This window comes from Argopecten irradians, chromosome 15 (assembly GCF_041381155.1).
Source record: "Argopecten irradians isolate NY chromosome 15, Ai_NY, whole genome shotgun sequence".
Classification (NCBI taxonomy): domain Eukaryota; kingdom Metazoa; phylum Mollusca; class Bivalvia; order Pectinida; family Pectinidae; genus Argopecten; species Argopecten irradians.
In genome coordinates this window covers 12,705,910-12,715,094 of record NC_091148.1, presented here as the reverse complement: position 1 = coordinate 12,715,094, position 9,185 = coordinate 12,705,910, and positions in this window count along the sequence as shown.

The following is a 9,185-nucleotide window of genomic DNA, read 5'->3' as shown; positions in this document are numbered from 1 at the left end:
TGATCATCTGTGCATTCTCGCTGAGATAATCACTTAAACGTTATGCCGATAAATTGATTGTAGAGTGAAGATTGATCTGTAGGTACGAACACCTCCATTTGTTTATAATCACAGTTTGGAAAACGCTTGGATTGTTACGTTTGATTTTCGCCGCGTCATCAACTTTCAAACTGGCGTAGGGGAAGCAACTCGTATTTAAAAAAAGGCATTTCATGTAATTTTAAGTATTAAAACGATTAAAGTTATTTTTACACAAAAATTAACAAGTAATATATAGTTTTACGGTAATGAAGTGGTATATTTAGTTCAAGATAATGTGTTTAAATTTTGAAGCGAGGGCGAGAGCCGCCATATTGCACCATAATAAAATCTACTGACCCCCTATAAAGTGATAGGGGGTCACCACGTGACGGCTCTCCGCCAATCATTTGGGGACATTTCGGTCCGAGGTGCGATAAATAACTATATATGGCTTTACACTATTCAGTACTGTAGCAGGGTTGGACTGGGTTGGCTCAGCAGTAGAGCATTCGGCTAGTGTTGAGAGGTCTGGGTTCAAATCTCGGTCTGTCTGCAATCTGATTAAAATACAGATCCTTATTACCACTCCGTTCAATAGAGGATCTGACAAACATCCCATAAGGGGTCATGTTCGGATGACCTTTTTACCATGTATACTTCAGATCAAATGCATTTTCTATACACATTGCTTTGTCAATTGATAACTCCATTTCATCCCAGTATACATATACATTTAATGTTGTGCTAGTTTGGGCGAGATGACTATATACCGAAAATAATTTCTGACAGCTTTTTTAAACTATTTCATCCGCAGTCAAGATTCTGTTAGCAGCAATATGATTGGTCATTTCCAAAGGTCACCGGAACGTGACCCCTGATGGGATGTTGTCAGATCCTCTTATCAATCGAGTGAAAATAAGGATCCGTATTTTAATCAGATGGAGTGTGTCCGCTATGTAGCGGGAATGGACTTGGTCGATCATTGGTGACCAGGTAGCTCAGTCGTTAGAGCACTCGGCTAGTGTTCTGAGGATCCCAGGTTCAAATCACGGTCTGGTTGCTACATTTTCTCCTCTCCTGTTAGAGAATTGGCGCCCAGCTAAATAACCTACGGTTTGGTATTTGGAAGGGTCTCGTGTGTCTTTGAGGGCGAAGACTTCGAGAGAAGAGGGAGGAGTGTAGCGGGATTGGACTGGGTCGATCATCGGTGACCAGGTAGCTCAGTTGGTAGAGCACTTAGCTAGTGTTCTGAGGGTCCCGCGTTCGAATCCCGGTCTGGCCGCTACATTTTCTCCTCTCCTGTTAGAGAATTGGCGCCTAACTGAATAACCCACGGTGGTGGTGTTTGGAAGGGTCTCGTATGTCTTCGAGGGTGAAGACTTCGAGAAAGGAGGGAGGAGTGTAGCGGGAATGGACTGGGTCGATCATCGATGACCAGGTAGCTCAGTCGGTAGAGCACTCGGCTAGTGTTTGGAGGGTCCCGGGTTCGAATCCCGGTCTTGCTGCTACAATTTCCCTCTCCTGTTACAGCTACATTTTCTCCTAGCTCTCCTTACAAAATTGGCACCCAATTAAAAATACCCTACATTGGTGATATTCAGGTTTTGTATCTCTCCGAGGGGTAAGACTTTAAAAAAGGATGGAGGAATGTAGCAGGATTGAACTAGGTCAATCATCGGTGACCAGGTAGCTCAACGGTAGAGTATTCTGCTAGTGTGCAGCGGTCAACAGTTCGAATCCCGGTTTATTTGTTACATTTTTTCCTCTCTTGTTTCAGTAGGTCTACTTTACGGCATATATTATTGACAGTTTACGGCATATATTATTGACAGAACGTCAAATTTCTTCTGCTTCTCTCGATATCACCAAACCATCTTGCCTAAGAAGATTATTTCACAGGGCCATATATAGTTTCTATATGAAAAAATAGCCAGAAATACATATAACGTGTTATCTTATATGTATTTCTGGCTATTTTTTCATATAGAAACTATACATGGCCCTGTGATTACTTGAAGGGTGATATGATTAATCGATCATCTCGTCATGGTTTAAATGGTTATTGGCTGCTTAAAAACTATCAATGCCTACCTACGAGGGCGAAGATAAGTAGAAGAAATGTCACCACTCCTCCTGTCATCCAGAATGCTAATAACAAAATCAAAACTGCTGTAGTACACAACTTCCAAAATCGCATAACAACAGCGAAAACGAGTCGAGTCACCAACTCGATTGTCCGAAAACCTTTCCCCATCTTTGCTGGGTTGGTATTTAATTCAGTCTCAGCGTTTTTGCTTACTGAACCAATATCTACATTTTGTTGCATATCAGCGTGTTATATTTGTGAATTAGCTCTCCGTCTTTTCTGTTTTCGCTTTGTCACCACTTTGAAACGTGTCTCTGTCGGTTTCTGACGTCCATGTTTGTTTGGCGAGTGAGGTCATAGGTCAATTTGCAGGGAGACGTCATTATTCAAATGTATTATGTACTTAAAAATTACACTACAGCTACATATAACTGAATATCATAGACTTGTTAATATATATAAATTCAGATAATAGTTATTTGGCCGACTTATGTCAATATACTCTTTAAATTGCGTTAAAACTTAAATCTTAAACTAATAACACGGACATCTCGTACAAGTTGTCGCCCTTTGAAACACTCTTCACAATCGAAATAATAATATTTAAAACCGCGGCAAATTTAAATTCAACGAAATTATTAAATAGGGACACTAGACCAGTATTTTTGACGCAAAGTTTATATAAAAAATATAACTGTCTTTATTGCCTCCAGAGATGAAGATTACAAACGCATAAATAATAAACATAGTATGCAAATTATTAAAGAACATTTGTCATTTAACTGATATTTCTTTTATTTATCCAAAACAGAGATTTAAATAGTAGGGATAAGAAGGAACCTCATAGCCTTACTTAACGACGCCCGCAGCGGAAGCTATCCCAGAGTGCATCGCGTGTCTAAATTACAGTCGAGTACAGGCTAACGACGCCATATTGAAACTACGCTTCGTCCGATGAAGCGATCTAGGCTATAATTCAGGAAATCAGAAAAAAAAGACAAGTACATTGTATCTTAAAGTTTGTTCTTTATTTAAAGAATAATCCATCACATTTTCATAATTGTAGTGGTGTTAAACTAATTATATAAATAGGCCTAAACGTAATGTTAACTGTGATCACTGAGTTTCCTGATCCCGGCATGGTTACACTTCCTCGATCGTACAATCGATCGCCCCGTGAAATATTAATATAATAAAACCCACGTACTCTGATTTCAATAATTGAACGATTTCCATTTAGTTTTCAAATATTTGTTGCTTGGTAAATTTTACATGATGAAATGTTAAATTGATTGAATTTGAACATATTGAACCTTTTGAATTTTTAGTGGTAAAACCAGGGATTTAAATGTAATTGGGATAAGTAACTAGGGCTGTTCTCGCGATATCACGTACCCACCTATTGTTTTCGTAAACGGATGAACGGTTACCGCGATACCAAGTCGTGCGTCTGCGCAGTGTTAGCCAACGAAGCTGTGTACGGCATATTTGACTATATACAAACCAATACACATCGAAAAGTATCTAGATCATAGCTTTTTTTTGCTGTTGCATTGGAGACGCTCATCTCATGGTTATGTATATATATATTTCTGTGTTGTTTTTTTTATGAAAAAAATGTAAAATTAAAACCTATGCATTGAAAATTCTGTAAGTAATGATCAAAATGTTGGTAAATTTTGGTGATTAATGACATATCATAAAAGCTTTTCTTGATTCGTTAGAATGAAAAATACAACACATATAAATTTAATGAATTAAACCCTGGAAATTCAATTCGGCTTTAGTAAAAAATTGCTTGGTAAAGCAATGTATTTATATAAATTATATTCAAATCTCTGGTAAAGCGGAATATTTACATTTCACTTAGAATTGACTTTTATTTCAATATGGTTCTATAAATTATATATAAAGCTGTTTGGGAAAATTTAGATTAGAAAAATATCTAATTTACAAATTTACTTTATATCCTTCGAGACTCAGACACAGGTAAATGGACACCCGTTGAGTTGGGCTGTATCCCGGAACGCCTACATTTTAAAAACATATACCAGTAAGTATGTTGTTATAACGATTATAGACTGTATCATAAAGGTACCTTTACCTGTGCGAGATCTACCTGGATTTGTTTTACTTTGTTTGTTTGTTTGTTTGTTTGATTAATTAACGTCCTATTAACAGCTATGGTCATGTAAGGACGGCCTCCCATGTATGCGGTGTGTTGCGTGTATGTTGTGCGAGGTGCGTGTTTCGGGAGACTGCGGTATATTCATGTTGTGTCTTCTTGTATAGTGGAACTTTTGAAATATACTATATTTTGGAGTATGGTCAAAAAATCGTTAGATGGATTTTAGTAATAGTATCTTGAGGTATACGTATATTGATTTATTTTTCAGAGAGGAAAAAACACAAATGAAAACAAAAGATATTTATCACCGATATGTTTGGTCACACATGTATGTATTTTTTTCAGGAAACATATTTCTCTCTATAAGTTTCAACTGAATTTCGTATATTAACGGTATCTAATACAACTTAAATAACATACAATGCAAGACCCTTAAAGACAAACATTATAATGTTAGTTCAGATAACTTCCATTCTGTCCCCAATTTCCATATTTATACCAGTTGCTTTGGGAGATATTTAGAAACAACATCAATGAGGGTCAACCTGTTTTAAGTATAGTCTGTAATCTTTATGGAATACTGAATATATAGTTCTGAAATTTACCATATTTTAAAAATTATTTTGTAGATTTCGGGCTTTTGTAGCAAATAAAAGTTGAAACAAGTAGTCCCCTTGTCCAACCCCTAATGCATTGAACAGTGCAGGTTAAACGGTTATTCAAAGTAGCTGTAACAAATCTCGAACATTAACGGATTCCTTTCTGCATGCGTTCAATCTTCATGTTTCCCGCAAACATATTGCATTCTATGTATTTCAGTTGATACTAAATCAGCAGAACATGTATATTTTTCTTGAAATAATTCCAAACTTATGAAAAATAAAAATAATATTGAGTTAAACGGGAACATGATATTATATGCATGTACATGTACATAATATTACTATAAAGATTTACTGAGAATATGCAGGCACTTCAGATACATCTTATAGGATAAACACAAGAGGCCCAAAGGGCCTTAACGGTCATCTGACTACCTTGGCAATAGTAAAATTAATTATATATGGTGTCACTTTGTCAGGACCATGTCAGGATCATTTTCAATTTCTTTCAACAAATTTTATTTCAAACAAGAGGCCCAACGGCCTTAACATATAGGAAATTAATTAGATATAGTGTCATGGTAGCCATCTTCTATTTGTGATCAACCAGAGATGTAACAATACTTTGTCGGGACCATGTCAGGATCATTTCATGCAAGTTTCAGCCAAATCGCACCGGTAGAACTTGAGAAGAAGTTCAAAATGTGTTTTCAAGATGGCGGCTGTGGCGGCCATCTTGGATTTCGGATCGACCCGAAAAATAACAACACTTTGTCGGGACCATGTCAGGATCATTTCATGCAAGTTTCAGCCAAATCGCACCGGTAGAACTTGAGAAGAAGTTCAAAATGTGTTTTCAAGATGGCGGCTGTGGCAGCCATATTGGATTTCAGATCAACCCGAAAAATAACAACACTTTGTCGGGACCATGTCAGGATCATTTCATGCAAGTTTCAGTCAAATCGCACCGGTAGAACTTGAGAAGAAGTTCAAAATGTGTTTTCAAGATGGCGGCTGTGGCGGCCATCTTGGATTTCGGATCGACCCGAAAAATAACAACACTTTTGTCGGGACCATGTCAGGATCATTTCATGAAAGTTTCAGCACTTTTGTCGGGACCATGTCAGGATCATTTCATGATGAAGTTTCAGCCAAATCGCACCGGTAGAACTTGAGAAGAAGTTCAAAATGTGTTTTCAAGATGGCGGCTGTGGTGGCCATCTTGGATTTCAGATCGACCCGAAAAATAACAACACTTTGTCGGGACCATGTCAGGATCATTTCATGCAAGTTTCAGCCAAATCGCACCGGTAGAACTTGAGAAGAAGTTCAAAATGTGTTTTTCAAGATGGCGGCTGTGGTGGCCATCTTGGATTTCAGATCGACCCGAAAAATAACAACACTTTGTCGGGACCATGTCAGGATCATTTCTTGCAAGTTTCAGCCAAATCGCACCGGTAGAACTTGAGAAGAAGTTCAAAATGTGTTTTCAAGATGGCGGCTGTGGCGGCCATCTTGGATTTCAGATCGACCCGAAAAATAACAACACTTTGTCGGGACCATGTCAGGATCATTTTCATGCAAGTTTCAGCTAAATCGCACCTGTAGAACTTGAGAAGAAGTTCAAAATGTGTTTTCAAGATGGCGGCTGTGGCGGCCATCTTGGATTTCAGATCGACCCGAAAAATAACAACACTTTGTCGGGACCATGTCAGGATCATTTCATGAAAGTTTCAGCCAAATCGCACCGGTAGAACTTGAGAAAAAGTTCAAAATGTGTTTTCAAGATGGCAGCTGTGGCGGCCATCTTGGATTTCTGATCGACCCGAAAAATAACAACACTTTGTCGGGACCATGTCAGGATCATTTCATGCAAGTTTCAGCCAAATCGCACCGGTAGAACTTGAGAAGAAGTTCAAAATGTGTTTTCAAGATGGCGGCTGTGGCGGCCATCTTGGATTTCAGATCGACCCGAAAAATAACAACACTTTGTCGGGACCATGTCAGGATCATTTCATGCAAGTTTCAGTCAAATCGCACCGATAGAACTTGAGAAGAAGTTCAAAATGTGTTTTCAAGATGGCGGCTGTGGCGGCCATCATGGATTTCGGATCGACCCGAAAAATAACAACACTTTTGTCGGGACCATGTCAGGATCATTTCATGAAAGTTTCAGCCAAATCGCACCGGTAGAACTTGAGAAGAAGTTCAAAATGTGTTTTCAAGATGGCGGCTGTGGTGGCCATCTTGGATTTCAGATCGACCCGAAAAATAACAACACTTTGTCGGGACCATGTCAGGATCATTTCATGCAAGTTTCAGCCAAATCGCACCGGTAGAACTTGAGAAGAAGTTCAAAATGTGTTTTCAAGATGGCGGCTGTGGTGGCCATCTTGGATTTCAGATCGACCCGAAAAATAACAACACTTTGTCGGGACCATGTCAGGATCATTTCTTGCAAGTTTCAGCCAAATCGCACCGGTAGAACTTGAGAAGAAGTTCAAAATGTGTTTTCAAGATGGCGGCTGTGGCGGCCATCTTGGATTTCAGATCGACCCGAAAAATAACAACACTTTGTCGGGACCATGTCAGGATCATTTCATGCAAGTTTCAGCCAAATCGCACCGGTAGAACTTGAGAAGAAGTTCAAAATGTGTTTTCAAGATGGCGGCTGTGGCGGCCATCTTGGATTTCAGATCGACCCGAAAAATAACAACACTTTGTCGGGACCATGTCAGGATCATTTCATGCAAGTTTCAGTCAAATCGCACCGATAGAACTTGAGAAGAAGTTCAAAATGTGTTTTCAAGATGGCGGCTGTGGCGGCCATCTTGGATTTCGGATCGACCCGAAAAATAACAACACTTTTGTCGGGACCATGTCAGGATCATTTCATGAAAGTTTCAGCCAAATCGCACCGGTAGAACTTGAGAAGAAGTTCAAAATGTGTTTTCAAGATGGCGGCTATGGTGGCCATCTTGGATTTCAGATCGACCCGAAAAATAACAACACTTTGTCGGGACCATGTCAGGATCATTTCATGCAAGTTTCAGCCAAATCGCACCGGTAGAACTTGAGAAGAAGTTCAAAATGTGTTTTTCAAGATGGCGGCTGTGGCGGCCATCTTGGATTTCAGATCGACCCGAAAAATAACAACACTTTGTCGGGACCATGTCAGGATCATTTCATGCAAGTTTCAGTCAAATCGCACCGATAGAACTGAGAAGAAGTTCTAAATGTGGGAAAAGTTAACGCACGAGCGGACGGCGGGACGGCGCACGGCGGACGGCGCACGGCGCCACGGCGGAAGGCGCACGACGACGGACGAAAATGAAGACTATAGGGCATCTGACCCTTCGGGTCGATGGACCTAAAAATTGAAAACAGAGGCCAAAGGGGCCTTAACGGTATCTGACTACCTTGGCAATAGTTAAATTTAATTTCATATGGTGTCACTTTGTCAGGTACACATGTCAGGTGATCATTTTCTATTCTTTACAACAAAATCGCACTTTATAACAAAGAGGCCAAGTTTCTTAACTATGGTGGAAGAAAATTTCAACTAGATATAGTGACATGGTAGCCATCTGTCGATTTGGGATCAACCAGAGATGTAAAATCACTTTGTCCGGTACCATGTCAGGATCATTTCATGCAAGTTTCAGCCAAATCGCACCGTAGAACTTGAGAAGAAGTTCAAAATGTGTTTTCAAGATGGCGGCTGTGGTGGCCATCTTGGATTTCAGATCGACCCGAAAAATAACAACACTTTGTCGGGACCATGTCAGGATCATTTCTTGCAAGTTTCAGCCAAATCGCACCGGTAGAACTTGAGAAGAAGTTCAAAATGTGTTTTCAAGATGGCGGCTGTGGCGGCCATCTTGGATTTCAGATCGACCCGAAAAATAACAACACTTTGTCGGGACCATGTCAGGATCATTTCATGCAAGTTTCAGCTAAATCGCACCGGTAGAACTTGAGAAGAAGTTCAAAATGTGTTTTCAAGATGGCGGCTGTGGCGGCCATCTTGGATTTCAGATCGACCCGAAAAATAAGAACACTTTGTCGGGACCATGTCAGGATCATTTCATGCAAGTTTCAGTCAAATCGCACCGGTAGAACTTGAGAAGAAGTTCAAAATGTGTTTTCAAGATGGCAGCTGTGGCGGCCATCTTGGATTTCAGATCGACCCGAAAAATAAGAACACTTTGTCGGGACCATGTCAGGATCATTTCATGCAAGTTTCAGTCAAATCGCACCGGTAGAACTTGAGAAGAAGTTCAAAATGTGTTTTCAAGATGGCAGCTGTGGCGGCCATCTTGGATTTCTGATCGACCCGAAAAATAAA